The sequence below is a fragment of the Giraffa tippelskirchi genome, chromosome 7 (genome assembly GCF_054371585.1).
Source record: "Giraffa tippelskirchi isolate mGirTip1 chromosome 7, T2T-mGirTip1v1.2.pri, whole genome shotgun sequence".
NCBI lineage: Eukaryota > Metazoa > Chordata > Mammalia > Artiodactyla > Giraffidae > Giraffa > Giraffa tippelskirchi.
Window position 1 is genome coordinate 24,232,061 of NC_137281.1, and position 22,476 is coordinate 24,254,536.

At 36.9% G+C, this 22,476-nt stretch overlaps 1 long non-coding RNA gene across 1 annotated transcript in view; it reads right to left on the minus strand.

Annotated features, from left to right (window-relative positions):
• The window catches only part of LOC145514583 (uncharacterized), a 619,877-nt gene that overhangs the window by 367,401 nt on the left and 230,000 nt on the right, over nt 1-22,476 (minus strand). Inside the window, exon 3 of the long non-coding RNA XR_014060253.1 lies at nt 18,530-18,593. This is a non-coding gene — a long non-coding RNA (uncharacterized LOC145514583). The remainder of the gene's footprint in view (nt 1-18,529; nt 18,594-22,476) is intronic.

The window sequence follows — 22,476 nt, forward strand, 5'->3', positions numbered from 1 at the left end:
TCTCCCTGATAGTGATATATTGTTTTGCTTTCTCAACATAAGAGAGATTTAGTTTAGAAACTGAAATCTGATTTCTGCAGGCTTGCACCTGTAGCTTAGGGTTTTTTGAGTATAGGCACAAGGGACTGGAAATAAAAAGAAAAGAATGAATCACATTAAAAGAGAACTCGGGGTTACCAAGCAAGGCCAGGCTTGACAGAATGCAGCTGCAGGTGATGGTTGATATTAACTCTCTGATACCAAATTCTTACATGAAAGAGTCACATTAAACTCCCTAAATTACAAGGTGATATAATCACCTGTTACAGAATTAATACTTGTTAAAACCAACTAATTACTAAACAGGTTTACAACTAGGTATTGTTAGCACTTTGGTTCCAATGCAAAGCCTTTTCCCAGATTTTTTTTTTTTTTTTTTTGCTTTTTACATATAATTTTATTTATAATTGGTGCATGAAACATTCACCCTCTCAGGTGAAAATATTAAATAACCATGACTTATGATCATGGGGTCCTCTATTATGTCTCCTTAGATGGGTATCTTTTACCATTATAATAGTGAATGCATGTGTTTACATAACACATATCATTCAATGTCAGAAAACACTTTTGATTTTTCTCCTATACTCCCCTTGGATGAAGTAGGGAACCCATGTCAAAAACCCTCACTTTAGAACAATAAATAAATAAACCAGCCACAACCTTCCTGAGGCTGGCCAACTCTAGCATAAGTAATTCAAGAGGCTGAGAGATGCCAGATAAATTTGATTACTATAAAAGATGGGAATATGTTTCTTTCCTTTGAGAATTCACAAAAAGGGGTCAAAAACAAAGCAATGCTGAAAGCGAACAATTTCATTTCGCCTGCAATTCAAGGTGAAAATTCAAAGGCAATTTTGCAGGAACACTTTATCACAATTTTATAGACCCTCATTTCCTGCACGCATCACAATCTTTAATTTCTGAAAGAGGAAAGCAAGAAAAGGGGAAGTGTTGGGTGGGGGGAGGGAGAGGGTGAGGAGGCTGAGACCAACTGTGAGGGGCTTTTTCTTCTTCTTCTTTAAGATATAAATGCAGATATTTATAAAGCAGTGAGGGATTTGTAAATCTGTCTTCAAAGCTGAACCTACTGCTGGGACTGTGATTTGCTAAAAGCTGCTATAGGCATACTCCAAAACTCAGCAGGGTCATCCCTCCCCTTCCAAAAAAATAAAAATAAAAAATAAAAGAAGCAAGGGTGGGTGGGGAGCCACTCTGATTAGGAGTGTCTCAACAGACGTAAGAGTTTGAGAAAACTGTTTTTATTTTATATCTTCTCCTTAAGTCATATATATAGATGGTCTTTTTTTTTCCTTTTCAAATACACAAAAAGAAAATTTTAAACTCAATACTTTGCTTCTCATCTTGTTGTCTCATTGACTTTCCTTGATGCTGTTTGAAAATGGCAGGTCATTTCTCAAAGACAAGTTGCTCAGTGGTCCTTCAGAAGGTCACGATCCAAGGACAAATGCCCAAAGGGTACTCTGACCACTGCTACTCCCTGCCCACAGGTCTTGTCTGGTGTAATGAAAGGTGTGGTTGGTGAGCTGGGACCGAGAAGATCTGATTTCTAGTTTCAATCTTGCCAATAACTTCATGGGTGATCTCAGAGGAAAACCACAAATTCTCTCTCATTTCCTACTAGGAATAAGAAATAAAGGCCTACTGGCTTCTGAGGGTTGGCAGGACAGCAGAAAACAACAAGGGGAAAATATTTTGCTCAATTTGAATACTGATGCATCCCCAAGATCCAGAAAGTGTCTGGGACAGAGGAGGGTCTGAGGAAATACTTGTTGACAAAAGAATGGACAGAGTTTGAAAAGCATAGCCATGAAAACCAGAGCAAAATCATAATAATGGATTCTAAAGTGACATCAGTGATGAACAGTGCTGTGAACCTGTATCTCTAAGAGGGCACTGGACTGGCTTCAGGATGTGGCAGCCATTTCTTTCTCATTTGGCGAAATTAATTTCTGTGGCTGTAACCCCCTCCCATCTCAACTGCATGTCCTTACGTAAGTATCACTTGGACTCAAACAACTCAAATGGCTACAGAACTTAGTGGGACTGCAGAAAACATGGCCTGCTTGGAAACGTGACACAGTGAGTTTACATTTTTCTCTAAATAGATATGTTGTTTTCAGAGAGAACTGGATAGAAAACAATTTTTATGTTGGGAAAGGAAAATGGTTTTTAAAAAGGAAAATTAAAAAAAAAAAATAGGAGAAAAAGAAAATCCTTTTGTAAGTCTCTGCTGGCCAAACTGAACCAGGCACTGCTGCCAGATAGGAGGGAATATAACTTTGCCAAACAGTGTTGCTGACTTTTTTCTGCACGCCTGGCACCCTTGTTTTCTGGGGGAAATTCTTGCGATGCCCTGGCACTGTTCAGTGCTGACCTAAATTCCCATTAAGAACAAAGAGCTACATTAAATGGAGGAACTAAGCCTCTGACAACTGCATCAATTTCTAATTCAAAAATCCAACACAGTTAAAATTTACAGTTATAGCTCTATATATGCACAGGCCTGTATAAAGTATATAAGTTCTATGTAATGGCTACATATTTATATCCTTTCAGAAACCCAATTGTTAAAATGGCTAGTCTCTGATTCAGTGATTTCAACTGGTTAAAAATAATCACTCAATATCCACAAATAGCCAGAGAGCTATGCTGAAATTTGCAATCCCACAGTGTTTGCCATCTTGAACTTCCCGTCCTAAGAACAATCACCTTCATTTACATAGGAAGAGACCACCCACCAACTGCATACTAGGTGCTACTCATATATCAGCTACAGTGAGACACAGCACATACTGTACAAAACACTCATGTGAAGGAGCTGCCACTTGGTTACATCCAGCCAAACCCCAAACAGACAAACAAAACCAGGCAAATATACAAATCAAGTATCAAAGAGGAAATTATAACAAAGCACTGAGATAGGCCCCAAACAAAAATAATTGTAATGGCAAAAATCTTGCTTTTCCTTACCAATGATATTTTTCAGACAGATAACAGTTAAACTATTTCCAAAAGTATTTAAAGTATAAACTGGTATAAGCATGGGGTGAGTAGCACAAGTATGGCCCATTAGGGATGGCAGGTACCCTTCGTTTATTCAACAAATACTTTGCTAGTGTTTCCTGTCAGCTGAGAATACAACAGTGATTAAGAGATGCACGGTCTCACAGCACTTAGGGTCTAACATAGGAGATGCTGCTGCTGCTAAGTCACTTCAGTTGTGTCTGACTCTGTGTGACCCCATAGATGGCAGTCTACCAGGCTCCCCCATCCCTAGGATTCTCCAGGCAAGAACTCTGGAGTAGGTTGCCATTTCCTTCTCCAGTGCATGAAAGTGAAAAGGGAAAGTGAAGTTGCTCACTAGTGTCTGACTCTTAGCGACCCCATGGACTCCAGCCTACCAGGCTCCTCCGTCCATGGGATTTTCCAGGCAAGAGTACTGGAGTGGGTTGCCATTGCCTTCTCCAACACAGGAGATGAATAAGTAACTAATTAATTAAATATAGGGTGACACATGTAATGAAAAGGAACATAACTGGTGTTTGGGGACCACTGAAGAGATGATCCCTCAGATCATAGTTGGACTTCACTTTTGAAAAGAGAAGCTGAGATCCAGAGAGAGGGCAGTACATTGTTCAGGGTGACATATAGATTGACATATAACAGACAGATTGTCTAGCAAAGTGAAGGGTTTGGAAGTGGGAAGGTGACCTGGTGAAAAGGATAAATTTCAGAAAATCTACTTTACTAAGAGGAGCCAACCCAAATCCATTTTAGAAGCAAGTGAGATACAAATACAAATTTTAAACCACAGGCAAATATAGAGATGGTTTGGCATAGTTCAGTTCAGTTGCTCAGTTGTGTCTGACTCTTTGCGACCCCATGAATTGCAGCATGCCAGGCCTCCCTGTCCATCACCAACTCCTGGAGTTTACCCAAACCCATGTCCATTGAGTTGGTGATGCAATCCAACCATCTCATCCTCTGTCGTCTCCTTCTCCTCCTGCCCCCAATCCTTCCCAGCATCAGAGTCTTTTCCAATGAGTCAACTCTTCACATGAGGTGGTCAAAGTATTGGAGTTTCAGCTTCAACATCAGTCCTTCCAATGAACACCCAGGATTGATCTCCTTTGGGATGGACTGGTTGGATCTCCTTGCAGTCCAGGGACTCTCAAGAGTCTTCTCCAACACCACAGTTCAAAAGCATCAATTCTTTGGCGCTCACCTTTCTTCACCGTCCAACTCTCACATCCATACATGACCACTGGAAAAACCATAGCCTTGACTAGACGGACTTTGTTGGCAAAGCAATGTCTCTGTTTTTAAATACGCTATCTAGGTTGGTCATAACCTTCCTTCCAAGGAGTAAGCGTCTTTTAATTTCATGGCTGCAATCACAATCAGCAGTGATTTTGGAGCCCAAAAAAATAAAGTCTGACACTGTTTCCACTGTTTCCCCATCTATTTCCCATGAAGTGATGGGACCAGATGCCATGATCTTAGTTTTCTGAATGTTGAGCTTTAAGCCAACTTTTTCACTCTCCTCTTTCACTTTCATCAAGAGGCTGTTTGGTTTGGCATCAGTGAGGAACAAATGATGTTTTTTTTCACTGTACCACACAGCAAGTTTTGTGATTTTTCTTCAATATCCTTTAAGCAGCCTGAGTGAAACTTTGGAGACAATGAACTAGAGAGTTTATTTGTATCTGGAAAATGAATGTGTAGACTGGTTTAAAGGGTTCAAATCTCCACATCTTATATGGTCTATGAATCTGCTACACAGCAAAGAAGTCACATGGGTTCTATCACGTCATAACAATGTCTCAAAAGAGTCACCTATTCAATATATGAAACAGTCCTTTTAAAGTAGTTCCTCTTTACATATAAAATACTTGTGTTTTCAAAGGGAGCTCTGACCATTCATTTTAGGTCTTTGAGCATCTCCACCAAAATTCTAAGAGAGTTTTAAACATTTCTTCAAGGGATGATGGAAGTTTATAAGCAAAAACTTTTAAGAGGGAAAAGATGCTAGTATGTGAAACAATGAAAACTGTAGCACAGGAAACCAATGTAAGGTCATAAAGCAAGATTTGTGAAAAACATATGGTTGGCCACTTCTTTTTTAAAGTAAGTTTTATTGAAGTACAATTACCATGAAAAAATCCACCCATTTTGGTGTATAGTTTTATGCGTTTTGCCAAATGCATAGTCAGGTAACCACCACCAACCCCAAGATACTAAAAAGTTCCTTCACTCTCCCAAAACACCCTTATAATTTCAGTCAACCCTTCCCCAAGCCCCAGTCCTTGGGCAATGACCAATCTGTTATCTTTGCCATAATTTTGCCTTTTCCAGGATGCAATGTAAACAGAATCAACAGCATGGAGATTTTTGAGTCTGGCTCCTTTCACTTAGCATAATACATTTGAGATTTTTCCATATTGTCCATTCCTTTTAATTACTAAGTAGTATTCCTTCATATGGATATGCCATTGCTTATTCACTTACAAGCTGAAGGACATTTGTACTCTTTTCAACTTTGGATAATTATGAATAAAGCCACTGTGAACCGTGAACTTCCATATGTTCAAGCTGGTTCTAGAAAAGGCAGAGGAACCAGAGATCAAATTGCCAATATCCGCTGGATCATCGAAAAAGCAAGAGAGTTCCAGAAAAACATCTATTTCTGCTTTATTGACTATGCCAAAGCCTTTGACTGTGTGGATCACAATAAGCTGTGGAAAATTCTGAAAAAGATGGGAATACCAGACCATCTGATCTGTCTCTTGAGAAACCTGTATGCAGGTCAGGAAGCAACAGTTGGAACTGGACATGGAACAACAGACTGGTTCCAAATAGGAAAAGGAGTAAGTACGTCAAGGCTGTATATTGTCACCCTGCTTATTTAACTTATATGCAGAGTACATCATGAGAAATGCTGGGCTGGAAGAAACACAAGCTGGAATCAAGATTTCCAGGAGAAATATAAATAACCTCAGATATATAGATGACATCACCCTTATGGCAGAAAGGGAAGAAGAACTAAAGAGCCTCTTGATGAAAGTGAAAGAGGAGAGTGAAAAAGTTGGCTTAAAGCTCAAGTTGGCTTAAAGCTCAACGTTCAGAAAACTAAGATCATAGCATCTGGTCCCATCACTTCATGGGAAATAGATGGGGAAACAGTGGAAACAGTGTCAGACTTTATATTTTTGGGCTCCAAAATCACTGCTGATGGTGACTGCAGCCATGAAATTAAAAGGCGCTTACTCCTTGGAAGGAAGGTTATGACCAACCTAGATAGCATATTTAAAAGCAGAGACATTACTTTGCCAACAAAAGTCCATCTAGTCAAGGCTATGGTTTTTCCAGTGGTCATGTATGGATGTGAGAGTTGGACGGTGAAGAAAGCTGAGCGCCAAAGAATTGATGCTTTTGAACTGTGGTGTTGGAGAAGACTCTCGAGAGTCCCTGGACTGCAAGGAGATCCAACCAGTCCATCCTAAAGGAGATCAATCCTGGGTGTTCATTGGAAGGACTGATGTTGAAGCTGAAACTCCAATACTTGGGCCACCTCATGTGAAGAGTTGACTCATTGGAAAAGACCCTGATGCTGGGTGGGATTGGGGGCAGGAGGAGAAGGAGACGACAGAGGATAAGATGGTTGGATGGCATCACTGACTCTATGGACATGGGTTTGGGTAGACTCCAGGGGTTGGTGATGGACAGAGAAGCCTGGCGTGCTGCAATTCATGGGGTCGCAAAGAGTCGGACACGACTGAGCGACTGAACTGAACTGAACTGAAACTTTCACTGACAAGTTTTGATGTGACAGAAAGTTTTTATTTCTCTTGGGCAAATCCCTAGGAGTAGGTTTTCTGGGTCATATGGTATATGCATACTTAACTTTATAAAAAGCTGCTAATATGGTTTCTAAAGTGGCTAGACCAGTCTGCACTCAGCCAGCATGTATGACAGTTTGGTCACTTATTTAACAAAAGGAACTAAAGTATTGCTAAGCAAGATGATTTAATGATATTTTTTTTATACTTTACTGGACCTTGATATTTGGACCTGTGAGAATTTTTTTTTAATTATATCAGTAGAAAGGATAATAATTATAAAAGAAAGAATAGCACCAAATTTAGTTCCACATAATCTGGATTGAACCAACACTTAATCTCATTATGATTCTTTAGGTGAGAATCTATTTTAGAAGTCACAGAACCTATTACACTGAAGTTGTGTTGCTATTGAAGGGTAGCACTGCCCTACTCCTCACTAATGCCTCACCCACTTACTTTCTCTTCCCTTGCCTAGATCCCAGGTTTTCAGAAGAGTCAGTTCAACTACCACCATCTCTTGAAGCATTTTGGTCAATAATAACCAATCCCTTCTCTGAATTTATACAGTCCTTATAATTCCTCATAACTTCATTACATATATATATATGTGTGTATATATGTATATATATATACACATATATATATATATAAACTATATATAAACTTTATTCCTTTATAACTTCATTACATATCCCATGGTTTATGTTCTATTACTAACATGTATGTTATTTTTCTTCCTTAAGGATCATAAACTTTCTATATTAGGGCTGCCAATAGAGCTTAATTCATCTAAGTTAGATACAGTCTCTAAACCAGTATAGGTCTATACACGCCAGAATATTTTGTGGTACAAGTGTCCATCATTGTCCAGCTAGTTCAAGGTCAAATGTATTAGCTATGATAAATACCCAGGAAGACACAGAAATGTATGACTCCAGAGTTAATCCACATCCACCTGGATGGTCCGTGTACATAAGTCTAGATGCTTATGTTTAAATGTCCAATATGGTTGTGGCTAAATCAAATTCAACTGGAGAAACCTCCATTTGATCTCCAGATAACCATCTAAAAGGAATTAGAAGATGCCACCACTCATTACCTGTTGGTCTTCTACCCAATGAAGCAGCTCAAGGAAAGGTCACCTGTTTTAACAGGAGGTATCTATCCAGAGAAGCCAACTACTCAAGTTAATGTGGAGATTTGAATGCTGAGAAAGTGAAGAACATTGCCTATACATTTTGTCTACTTTTCTTCTTTACTGGGTCCAGAAAAAGACATGTAAGAACTACTCTCACTTTAATTTCAACTGAGCTCGCTTCTTGGTCTCTTAGATGCCAACTCAGCGCTACTGAGACCATGGAAGCATTATTGGGAAATGCCATAGCTGAACCTCAAACAGCTTTGCTGGAGTCTTTTTTTAAAATCTCAGAAAAATCACCTTTCATGCCTTTATTTAAAACTATGATCTTGAGCTAAGCTGTTGTACTTGACTGTGTCCCTTTAACCTAGGAAACTTGCTGCCAAAAAATGTTACTGAGGCCAACAGCTTAATAAGTTTTATAGAAGACTAAATATTTATATGAATAAAAATAGCACTTGCAGCAACACCAGGAAGGATAAAATGACAAGGGCTATGAAATCTTCATGCTTCAGGGCATAAATCGCTTACCAGCTGGATGAGGCGGTTTTCCTCACAGAACAACTACACACTGGTAAATCTCTCTTCCTGAGAAGCATCTCAACACTGACCACTTTTTGGACCAAAAACTATACCAGAAGGGTCATTAAACTGTTGGTATGCACCCAGCTCAAGGCTGTACAGGATTTAGCAAGTGGACATAATGCCATACCAATAGAAAATATATATATATTAAAAAAAAAAAAAAACAATGATGCAAGAGGCCAACAACTCCCTCCAAACTAAATGGGTATAAGACAGAATAAAACTCTGAAAGGTGAAAGGACTGAAGAGGGGAAACATTTCCTTATTTTGATGGCTACTGTGGAGTCAGCACAGTAAAGAATTTAGGACCCTAGGACTTAAAGCTACTTAAGAAAAAGGTGGGAAGTAGGCAATCGTTCATTGCTTAGGTTAACTATTTTATTTCTTTAATATTTTCCTCGATGTAGAAAGAGAACATGAAGATTGTCAGTAAGACTTCCATTCTTCTAAAATTGATAGAGCCAAGGCCAACATTTGACTGGACCAGAAAACAAGGGAAATAAAATGAAATAAGAAGAAAAATCTGGAGAGTAACAAAATTTATGTACCAAATTTTAGATGCCAGATTTTATTTTTCTCAGGACCAACTAGACCATGGGCATTTGCAAATGATACTTCTTTTTTTTTTTTTTACAAGTTACAGGAATAACAGCAAATATCAATCAATTCATTTTATTAAAAAATAATAAACAAAGTAAAAAGTAGCATTTAGCCAGGCAAAGTGTGCTAACAAGGGTAATATCTTGTTAGCTTTACTGAAAATTCACTTGACTTCACAAGTTCAGATAACACAATGTACACAAACATTCTCCAGTTTCTAATATGACTTGATGTACAGTTGCATAGTTAGTTGCTTTCTATAGAAGGATTATTTAAGAAACAGCTATGGGCTCTGGGAAGATGCTCTTGTGCAAAACAGTATATAGAAGTACTTGATGGGTGGCCCTCAGAATGACTAAATGAACAAAGGACTCCTGTGGATTTTAATAACACTGATCCACTTACGAATCGTAAATCAAATGGGAACCTTCTTACAGTTCAAAGATTTTCAAGATTTCTGGGGAGAATGCTCCAGCAAAGCAGCATGTCATGGCCAGGAGTAACCATATTTGCTCACGTTCTTTTAAATACAGTGTTTTGCATTCTCAGATAGGTGCTGGCAGGGACTAGCAAAGGTGCAACAGTGGGAAAGGTGAGGAGAAGGGGGCAAAGCAAACATTAGGGCCTGGACTGGGGTCTTTAGGAATCCAGAGTTTTGCACAGAAGATTGCCAGAGCAGAGAGGAACAGAGAAATGCAGGCTGATAAAGATGAGCTGTCACAGCCTAAGTCAGAGAGACAAATAAATGGTTGGTATCAACTGAAGCCATTTCTTATTATTTTTAGAAAGCCTTTAATTTAATGCATATTTTCTTTGCTGAAAAGGAAATAGTGATATTAACAAATTGGTTTTATTTCTAACCTGGCAGGCTGCCTGCAGTGAAATGTAAATACATGTACATGGGAGCCGGGATTAGCATTTACTGAAGAAAAAGAGTAGTCAATATTTTAATGAGCAAGTCTAAGAAAGCAATTGCATGAAACACACTCCGATGTCACAGGGGAGCTTTTTAAGTTAAGCCAACTAGTTCCAAATTACTACTTTTCTCAGCTTTCCTTAAAGGGAAGTTTAGACTTACTTAAAAAAAAAACAAAAAACAAAACTGTGGCATTTAGTCTTAAATATCATAAAACAGCTATAATATTCATCTCTGTAAATACATACATTAACCTATATACCTCTCTCTTATTATATATATAGAAAAAGAATGTGTGACATGCCATTCTTCAGTTAAATGGCCCATTTAACTGTATCATCCTTCTGCTTTTTTTCTAAGACAGAAACTCTAGGTGAAGAAAATTGATACTATACAAGAATGGGGGACAGATTCAGGGTGGGGGGGATGTATGAGATGGAATACAGGTAATCAAAGCAAATGAAAATCGATAATAGTTTAAGGACAGAATCATGTACATAAGACAAAATCTATTAGAAAAACACTGTCATGTAATTTCTAATGTGGCACCCCTAGGAGGTACATGTCCACTTTAGAATCTGCTTTTATCAAGAGTTAGAAAAAGAAGGAACAAAGATATCCTGGGAATAGGGTGAATGAGGTAAACCTAGGAGGTGAATATGAGACTTAAAATATCACCAATATTTCAGAAATTAATATTCACGTTTAAATGAAATCAAATGATTCTAAGTGTTCAAGACTTCTATTCAACATTTTTGAATTGCAGGAGATCTGATAGGACTAATGATTCAACAGCAGACATTAAAACACTATTTCCAATATTCTCATGAATACTGACAAATATTTAAGGATGTTATGCTCTTGCACACGTGCGTGCATGCTAAGTCACTTCAGTCCTGTCCAACTCTTTGCAACCCTATGAACTATAGGCCACCAGTCTCCTCTGTCCATGGGATTCTCCAGGCAAGAATACTAGAGTGAGTTGCCATGCCCTCCTCCAGAGGATCTTCCCAACACAAGGATCGAACCCAGTCTCTTACATCTCCTGCATTGGCGAGCGGGTTCTTTATCACTAGTGCCACCTGGGAAGCCCTTTATACTCTTAAATGGGCCAAATTCTACCTACTCTTCAGAACTCAGTACCAAAATCAAATAATAAAGATGAGTAGAAATTAGTAAAATAGAAAAATAAATGTTATAGAAAATGATCAAAGCCAAAAGTTATTTTTGAAAAAAAAATGATAAACTAATCAGAATAAAATAATTTAAAAAGGGAAAAGGTACAAATGATCAATACTAAGATTCTGCACGCATTAAAATGATCCTAAGAAAGACCTTATAATTATTTACACTTCATACTTTTATATATTTATGTTCATGTACTTTCATGATGTATCTGCATATCCAAAAGAAATTGTTACACATAAAAGTGAGAAGGCAAGGGAGTAGTAAGCCTCGTATTCAGCATAGTGGTTATTTCTTGGTGGGCAGATGTAGAATGAGGACAAGGTAAGGTCCAGGAGGTAGATACCATGGCCCTGCTTGTGTTTTTCATCTTAATCTGAGTCATAAGTTTACTGATACTCATTTTTATGCTTTATAATATACATATATTACATATTTAATTTTGTATGTATAAAATATTAATAATGAAAATGTTTGCAAAAAAGTCACAAAACCTGCACATAAACAGAGCGGACAGGAGAAGAAATCACATTCCCTCTGCTGTCAAAATGACCCTTATCATCCTCATCATCAGCAAGCAAGAGATTTTTCAGGGCCTTTAGACCTAAGGAGCGCGTGCCAGAAATTTGACATTTGTATGTATCCCATTTAAACAGAGATCGAGCTTTCAGGGATTCACTCTCTAAATGATTCTCCCTAAAAACTGGGAATTGGACTAGGAGGTATGTACATACAGGGCTCCGCAGGTGGCTCAGTGGTAAAGAATCTGCCTGCCAATGCAGGAGATGCCAGTTTGATCCCTGGGTTGGGAAAATTCCCTGGAGAAAGAAATAGCAACCCACTCCAGTATTCTTGCTTGGAAAAACTCCATGGACAGAGGAGCCTGGCAGGCTGCAGTCTATGGGGTCACAAAGGGTTGGAGACAACTGAGTAATTAAGCATGCATGCACATTAATATATCCTCCATATACACATCCAAGAAGAAAGTCTGATCCACCACACAAGAAGATAGACATAAGAGCAAACCCCCTATTCTGTTGACAAACACCAAACAAAGCATTTCTAAGACTTATATAGAAAGAGAACAAAAACATCCCACAAACTCAGAGAAAGATCACTTCTCCTGAAAAACATGATGCTTGCAGAACAGACTTCACCATGAAAGGTACAGAAAACTATAAGGAAAAATATGAAAAGGTAACAGAATAAAAAAAAAAAAAAAAAAGATGAATGCAATAAGAAGAGACTATATGTAACCAAAAATGCATTGGCAAAATGCAAATCTACATTAAAGACAGCAAATACCAGAATGATAATGTAGAAAGAGCACAGTGTAACTCTTCAGAGAGACTACAGATCAAACACACACTGTAAGGTTAGACTAAGTTCCAACTTACTTGGCCAACAGAGCAACCGAGTCAGGAGTGGATAGATATGTTTCAGTATGAATACCTTTGGTTTCCAGAGTCCCAAATAGGAGTGATTGGAAGTGAACCGTAAAAATGGCCTCAAATTTGCTCACTCCCTGTATCCATGCCATTGTAATATGACATGAAAATTCTTCCAATTTAGAACTTAAGTTCATATCTCTTACCCGTTGAATTTGAACTAGTCAGGTGACTTTCTTTGGCCAGTGGAACCTTAGCAAAGTACACCATCAGAGGCTAGAAAAGTGCTTGTGTATAGGGGTTTTCCCACCCTTGCTGCTTTAGAAATTCTCAGTCTTGTGCCTCTAACACCAGACACATGTATGAGGTCATCAAGATCACCTGCAGTTGACCTACCAGCTGACCACAGCAACATGAGTGTGCACATGTGAGACTTACATAACTGCACAGATGAGCCCAGCCCAAAAAGAATAGCAAGCTAATAAACAATTGTTGCTTTAAGCCACTAAATTTGAAGATGGTTTGTTATGCAACAATGGCTAACTGACAGAGAAGCAGTCAGTTGTCAGTGATATTCTCTGGTCAAGAGGGAGGCTTTGGATCTGAGCTCAGTGCTAGCTTACTTCCTCTTCCTTACTCTTGGATTTAATTACCAACTAGGAAGAACTTGAACTCATTATGTGTTAAGAGGGAATGTTTTAGGCTTATGAAACTTTGCTGATTCTCAAGCTAAAGACAGTTCTGTTAAAGCTATATTTTCATAAGATGACAGGGGAAGGAGACAAGGGAAGCAATGCCAATGTCCAAGTAGGTTAACCTTGAGCACATTAATCCTGAAGTAGAACCTTCAGCTTTATGGTTTCCTGGTAAGCCTATTTCACAAAACAACCCTACAAGCAGATGAAAAAATAAAATTAAAATTATCAGAATGGAAAACATACACATAAAGGTCAGAGATGGAATTTATCATTCATCTATCTATTGCCTAACTATCTATGAAAGTCTAGAATATGCCAGGCATTGGATCTATATACCCAGGTACAGAGCAGTGAACAAGACTGCTATGGCTCCTGCCTACATAGAACGTACTGTTTCAACATCTAGATCACTGGGGTTCTTGAGAAGATCATAATATATGTAACAAATCTGACAATTTAAGTTATAATAGATGAAAACACTCATCAACTGAAAAAATTTCAGTGGATAAAGATGAAAAGGTTGAATATTATTATTTAAACCAATGGCACCCCACTCCAGTACTCTTTCCTGGAAAATCCCATGGACGGAGGAGCTTGGTAGGCTACAGTCCATGGGGTCGCTAAGAGTCGGACACGACTGAGCAACTTCACTTTCACTTTTCCCTTTCATGCACTGGAGAAGGAAATGGCAACCCACTCCAGTATTCTTGCCTGGAGAATCCTAGGGATGGCGGAGCCTGGTGGGCTGCCGTTTATGGGGTCACACAGAGTCGGACACGACTGATGCGACTTAGCAGCAGCATACTTAGGTGCATCCTGCCGGAATTTTTGAGTTACAAGAATAAAGTCTCACAAATACCAAGGCATAGAAAAACAACACACACGCACACACATACACACCAATGATTATACACAGATAAAAAAAGCCTTGCCTCAGACCTTCCTTTGATACAGAAATCAATATAACAAAATTACAGAAATGTGAAGGGAAATGGTGCAACTCAAGAAATGTATACCTAAACAAAGAAGAAAAAATATCATCACAAATATATGATTTTAGAAAACATACAAACCATGCACTCTTTTTGAAAAAATATCTAAAGCCATACCCAAACTCACTGAAGGACAAATATGAATTAGGAGCTCAAAAAGAAAGAAAGTATAATGATCTAACTGGGAATAATGAAACCAGTTAAACAAAGAAATAAAATTATAGCACAGCACATCTATTTTAAAAGCTAAGTGCAAATAAAAATATTATTCTTGAAGAATAAGGCATATGCTGTAAGAATAATGATTTTTTAAATTATGCTTTTTCTAAAACGTGAGACAGGAGAAACAAAGTCCAAAATATAGGACTGGGAAAAAGCTGTGGTACACAAGTTAGGGCAGGAAGTGTGCTAGATTCTTCCATTTAATTAGAAGATGTAAATTTGAGAGAGACATATAAATTAAAGAATGCTTTGGATAAACAAATGAAAATAGAATTTAATATCAAACATATACTCTGTTAAAAATTAACAAAGAATGATATAGTCTACATGCTCAAAGAAAGATGAATAAGGGGAAAAATCACTCAAAGAATTAAAAAATAATAATAATAAAAGAAGTGAGGCAAATAAATAGTTTATAACAATAAGTATAAATGGCTTAAACTTCTCTGTGAGAAGATAAAAAGTAGAAAACTGAGCTACAAAATAAAATCCAATAACATATTTTTTTTACAAGAGATATAGCTAAGACAATGAGTACAAAGAGGATGAGGAAAAGATGAGGAAAGATATGTTAAAGAGATACACATAAAAGGAAAACAGTGGTTTTAATACTAATATTAAAGAAAATTCAAGGCAAATGTTCAAAGGAGATGTTATATTAAGGCAGTAAAATTCAACACAAATATACAATGTTTGTGTGTCAAATAATAATTCTCTGTCAGAATGCAAATACCTCTAAATAAGAGTTAAAGAATGACAAGAACAAATTAATAAAGGATTTTAATATCCCTCACAATTGCCTGAAGAAGACTGAAGAAGACACACACACACAAAAATAAGCTATGATGTAGAAAAGCTTGATAATACAATAAATTATCTACTGTAGATAAAATAACATTCATCTCCAGTGCCCATGGTCTGCCTTCCAAAGAGGACCATGTATACTGTTTCATCAGGACAATGTCAGTAAAGTTCAAGTAAAAGTCATACCAGGTATATTTCAGAGACAATTAAACTAGAAATTAATAATAACAGATGAAATCTTAAAATTCAACTATTTTAAAATTTACTCTTTTGAAAGAATTTTGGGTCATAGAGGATATAAAAATACTTCAAGTTATTAAACAATGAATTAAATTGATTTTTTTTACAGAATGATTTATTAAATTTAAATACATTAAATTACTAAAAATGAATGAATACAACATATCAAAAGTCATATGATTCAGCTAAAATGAAAATCATGGGAAAATGAGTAGTTTGAAATATTTTAAATAGTAAACATGAATTGAACATACAACTTAAGAAGTTAGTGTGAAGATAGAAAAAAATCTAAACAAAAAATAACCTTGAGAGGAAATGAGAGGTTTCCAAGAAATTATCCCCCCAAATAACCCAGATGGAGACATTACTTAAAGAACAGGGGTCACCTCCATGCTATTTAAATGCCTCCAGAGCACAGTGTGGGGTGGGGAGGAGGGCCAAAGAAGATGGAGAATTCTTGTTAATTAATGTTGTAAGACCCTCATTCAAAATATTAACAGAAAAGTCACAAAGAGAGAACTTTACAGATACATCTTAGGCATTAGATGCAGAAACTCTAAATAAAAAATTATTGTGACCTAATTAAGGGTGCTTACTTCTGGTATACTAAAATGAATCCATGTTAGAAAATCCGCCAACAATAATGACTCAGTTTTACAGAGATGCCAGTTCTAACTGGATTATCATCAAATTCCAACACGAAAAACAAATACAAAAACCAAGAATATTTTGAAAGAGACGAGTGGAGACAAGTGTGGCATTGCCAAACATATACCAAAATTAATGAAATCACATAAAATTGCAGTGCCTATAGAGGAAATGTTTGTGTCAGCAAAATTAGAAACAACCTAAATGTTCACTGTTCAATAAGAACAGGTAAATCTTCTTTGTGCTACACTCATGTAATTGAATAGTAGGCAGTGATAAAGTTACATTGTAGAAGAGCATAAAAAGATATTCAAGCTGTACTGGCAATGGGGAATAAAGATTTACAAATAAGACAACTTAATAATTTTCTTTTTAAAGAATGAAGTCTAATCACGGGGGATAAAAGCCTTAAAAGATAAATATTAAACATAAAGAGGATATTTTTCCATAATGAGATTAAATGATTTCTAATTTTACTATTTGGACTCTTTGATATTTCTGAAATTTTTCAAAACTAGTATATAGTATACTGCTATGATTTTCATAAAATATTAAAAGTCAAATTCTCTCAAATATAGTATTTTATTAATTTAAGTATATTTAATACATGACTGAAATTCATATGAAATGCATATAAAGGAAATTGGTGCTCTGTGCCAGTGATAAGCATCTGGATATGACTCACCAAAGAAATTACTATATATCTAAAGGAGATATTAAAATAAACAGCCCAGCACTGCAGTGATTGCATAGAACGTATATATTCGCTCTGTGCACTGGACAGGAATTTTCCATTTCATACATCATTTACAACTTGCTGCAGTGATTCTGCAAAATCAGTCCATACCATTAGCACACACAAAGATAGCACACACAAAGAGAAACACCCAGTGTTCTCATTGTTGGAAAATACAAGTGTTTGGGGCTTCAATGTGCACAAATGTCAGTATTCCATCTAAGATGGAATCAGATGTTGCTCTGATAACCAGGATAAGGACGCCAGGTGACCAAGTAGGGATCAAATATCCACACTAAAGCACACTGACTTTTTAAAATCTATAGTCCAAGCTTGGTTTATACTCACAGATATATTTAATTTTTAAAACTACTCAATATAAATGAAAACAAAATGGTGAAAGTCATAAGCAAATTCCTCCAGAGGGGTATATATTTTTTTTAATGGTAACCAGTTCTTATTTCTAAAGTATTTTATCAAGGCATTTATTTGATACCAACCATCTGGTTTCCTGAACACTTCATCAAATGAATATCTGATGCAGTCACCCCAGTCTCTGCTCTTTCTTAACAATGTCTCTACTTTGAAATCACAGGATGGAGGAGTATATTTCCAGAGCAATACTAAATCTTGCCTTGTATCCTTCAGGTCAGAGAGAAAGATGTTTTGCTGGACAATGAAATGCTCCCCAGGTCAGAAGCATTGTGCAATAGGAAAGAGGCATAGGAAATGGCAAATGGCAACTTGTTTCTACTTCCAACATGCCGTAACACTGAAAACTCTCTTTCTCTTTTCTTTTTCCCTATTTAGGAAAACCCAAACCACAATTTTTCTGGAGAGTGCATTTGCCATATCCACATGTCTAACTACTGCCATGGAAACGAATTTCAAGAAACATTCAATGAATTCCAAACAACATCCTATTTCACTGCTCTGTGGATTTCCCCATCATTATTCTTCATTCATTTCTAGAACAACAGAGGTCCATATCTATGATCATTCTCAACAAGGAATACATCTATATGCCATCCACATGACACTCACACCAAGACCAGCAATAACTAACCGCTGAAAATGCCAAAGCTCGTGACTTATAATAACAAGAATTTCCTCAGAAATTGCTGATTGTCCCTACCTACATACCAACAGAATCTTCACCAACTGGATTCATTTTCTTGGGAACAAAATTTAAGTATTTGTTGAGCTTATTAAAGTGTGCAGAAGGCATAAAAACACTTGTAGCAAAAGTCAAATTCATTCAGGAAAATTGGGGAAAAAACACATAGAGTTTGAGAAGTAAAGCCATTAAAATTTAAGTCAGGCATTTCTATGTCATCCATAATCCAAATCATCATGTCTAAGAAATCAGACAGGAGAACACCTTCCATGTGAAATCAACCTCCAACTACTTTGAATAAAACAAAGTACTCTGAGAAAGCCATGGGCATCCCAATTGGGATGTGTGTACATACCAAGGGAAGCGTTCTTTGATTCCTGCTTCTTTTGGTCACAGAAGAATTTAAGAAATCCACAAGTCTGTAAATACATTAAAAAAGAATTACTGTAAGGAAAATATATAGAAAATAGCAATCAAAATGATCAAGAAGAGTTAAGAGTTGTAATATATATGTGTGGACAAAAATGAGGTATTCTGAGTGAGAAGTCGATAAAAATCTGCCAGCTCTGGAGGTCATGGTCAGAATGAGCATTGACTGCTTCATCACATCTCAGAATGGAAGCACTGTTTCTACTGGAAAATAAAGTCCCATCCCTTCCACCTTCTTCCCTCTCAAAAAAGAGGTAGAAGTAGAAGGTAGTAATAGAAATTCATTCCACATTAAATAATAAATCACTAATGATGGATATATTTTATTACTAGTTTAACTGCTGATTTAGGAGAAGACAAATGAATTTGTGATTTTCTCACAGGTCTCCACCTGGGAAAAGGACAAAGTAAGTGACAGCAAATTTCTTCTCCAAACATAAAGATGAGTTCTAAGTTGAGTTTGGAACTCAGTGGTAGAAGTATACTATGTAAATTAGCCTAATAATAACACAAAACTTTAATGGACAAATGGCCAATCTAAAACTGTATCTTTTTTTTTTTTTTTTTTTTTTTACTAAAGATCCAAATTCAAGTGAACTTTTTAACCTCATTTTTGCTTTTGTGTGTGGATAACTACCTTTCATAGTGTGTGGAAATTGGTATAGTTCATATATTGTCACCAGCATGCTGTAAATAGGATGACACAGAACAAAAGTACAATATATCACATGCAAAGACTGAGTGCCAAGGAACAATAAAAAGTCCGGAAATCCAGCAAGAATAGCACAAGCGGAAAGTTACTGCAAGCACCTTGGTTATTCTACACAACATTGCTGCTATGCTGCTAAATGGACTATAGCCCGCCAGTCTCCTCTGTCCATGGGATTTTCCAAGCAAGAATACTGGAGTGGGTTGCCATTTCCTCCTCCAGGGGATCTTCCCAACCCAGGGATTGAACCCAGGTCTCCTTTGGCTTCTGCATTGCAGGCGGATTCTTTATCATTGAGCCACTGGGGAACATTAGAGAGAAGTAGACTCAATGTTATAAAGAAGTGACTGTCTTTCAGTGGATGCCTGCTTTTATGGGAGAGAGTAACTTACTGTTTAATATTTACTTTTACGTAGAGAAATTAAAGTTGAGATGGTCAAACCTGGTAGAAAATGGTTCTATAAATACATTGCCATTTTTCCCAAACTAAAATGGATATGTAAATTAGAAGAGCATGGGAGGGGGAAACGTTTTAATTGGAGACAATTGTTTCAGAAAAGCAACAATAATTGATCCATTCACTGGTTATACCTCAAAACAGTTTTAAGAATCATTGTCCAAAATCAAGTTTAAAGTGCCTCACCAAATAAGTGAAGTAGGACTAAAGTAAATTTTAAAACATGAACTTTAAAAAGACTATTTCATTAAAATTATAGCTACTGAAAACGTGGGGAGATTAAGATTAGAGAGGAGGGGGCTGACCAAAAATGGGCAAAGAAAGAGCCCAGAAATAGAGACAGAAATTTAATTCAGAACAGGCAGGAGTCTAGAACAAGCCAAGCCTTGGTTCTGGTTATTGTTTCCAAGCCATTATAAAGGTAAACACACTTTGTGGGATATTATTCAGCCTTAAAAAAGAAGTAAATCCAGCCATTTGTGACCATATGCGTGAACTTGGAGAATTATGCTAAGTGAAGGAGTAAACTACCTGAGGACGAACACTGCATGCTTCTTTTTCTAATTTTTATGAAACATAGTCAGACTCATAGAAGAAAGAACAGAATGGTGATTGCCAGGGGATGGGGAGAGGGGGAAATGCGGAATTATTTTTCAGTGGGTATATGGTTTCCATTATGCAAAAGGAATAAATTTTAGAGACCTGCTATACAACACAGTACCAATAGTTACCAACACAGAATTGGAATTGCAGGCTTTGAAATATGTTAAGAGGATAGATTTCATGTTAAATATTCTTACTAAAAACCAAATAACAACCACAACAATGAAACTACCAAAGAACAAAAGGAAATAGTAAGAGGTGATTGGTATGTTTAGTACCTTGGTTGTGGTGATGTCATAGTAGGCATATGACCAAACTCATCAAGATAAATATGTTAAGTGCATGCAATTTTTTGTGTATTAATACTACCTCAATAAAGCTTTAAAGAAGAAAAGTAAATGCCTAGGTGTCAAGCCTATTTAGTACTATCTAATGAGGGCATTCTTAGAAGTTGCCCTACGATAGGTACCTAATCCTGTTCTTCAGACTTAATATCCCATTCTTCCTCCATGTATAAACTGCATTCAGAATTAAGATTTTTACTCATAAGTTACTCAGGAATGTTGCTTTAAAGAAAGGTTGCTCAAAATGCAGATATCCTTTAGAAGAAAATCCAAAACTACTTCATTTGGAAAGGTCATAAAGAAATGCATCATCTACACAGTTCATAATTCATATGTTAATCACTGACTTAAAAGAAAGATAAATAACAAGTACATGATTTTTGGAAACAGACTATACTCTAGAGATTTTCAACATTTTTACTCTCACAGATAACTTTTATTATAAAGCACAAGTATACAAGTACATAAATAGTGTTTATTAAAATGTTGTTGTTCCATTTTGAAACCATCAGTGATGCATATTATGGGTGAATGCATGATTACTACCAGACTTGAGAAATGCTAAGAATAGCTCAAAGCCCATGGTCACTTCCCTCTCATTCTTCTAAAGGTTGAGCAGAGGAAATAGCAGTGTGTGTATGTCTATGTGCGTGACAAGGTGGTAACCACCGATCAACAAAATTTAATCAGAGACTTAAGTCACTGTATAACCTTTCGAAAATATGTAAATAGAAACTGATTTAATAAAGTCAACAGGCCATCTTATTTTCTTAAGTGACTTAGATTATATTCATACTGTCCCAGACTCCAGGGGTCATTTCACAAATCTCTACTAAAGCTAAAACCTAAAAATGACTATATGCAACATGTCTCAGGGATTTTAAGCAACCCAGTATCTCCCTTTGTAGTAAAAAGAGACCAACATGCTAATAAGCCACAGAGTGTCTAGAGAAAGGGCTGGCAAACTTTTTCTGTAAAGGGCCAGAGTCTAAATATTTTCCTTTTTGCGGGCCACATGCTCTATGCTAGAGCTACTCAATTCAGTCCTTATATCAGGAAAACAATAGGTGGGTTCCAATAGAATTTATTTACAGAAACAAGAGGCAGGCTGGATTTGGCCCATGGGCTGTACTTTGCCAACCACCATTTTTGAGATTCATTATTGGCACTGATTATTTCTACTACATTTTGACAAGGCTTATAAATGTGCAGGCATGTGTGATGACATGAATTTTACAAAAGAAGGAAAATATAAGAACAAAGAAAAATAAGGTTAGGAAAATAAGATAAAGGTCCAAATAGTTATTAAATAGTTCTCAACGTCCTAGAAGCCAAAGCACAAAGAGTAATATGCATGCTGTGTTGTGTAGGAATAATAACCACTCTTCAAAGATGTTCACCTCCTTCTCCAGGACCCTATGAATATATTGATTATGCAGCAAGGGGGATTTAAGACTACAGATGAAATTACAGCTGCTCAACAGCAGACCTTAAAATAAGGAAATTATCCTGAATTAACTGGTTAGGCTTTGGATAATCACAAGGGTCCTTTAAAAGTGGAAGAGAGAGACAGAAGATCAAGAACCAGACAAAGAGTTGGAATCATGACAAAAACTGGACTGGCTGTTGCTGGCTTTGAAGATAACGCAGGCCATGAGCCAACAAATGTGGGTAGTCTCTAGAAGCTAGAAAAGGCAAGACAATGAACTCTCCCTTGGAGCCTCCAGGAGGAACAGAGATCTGCCAGCACCTTGCCTTTA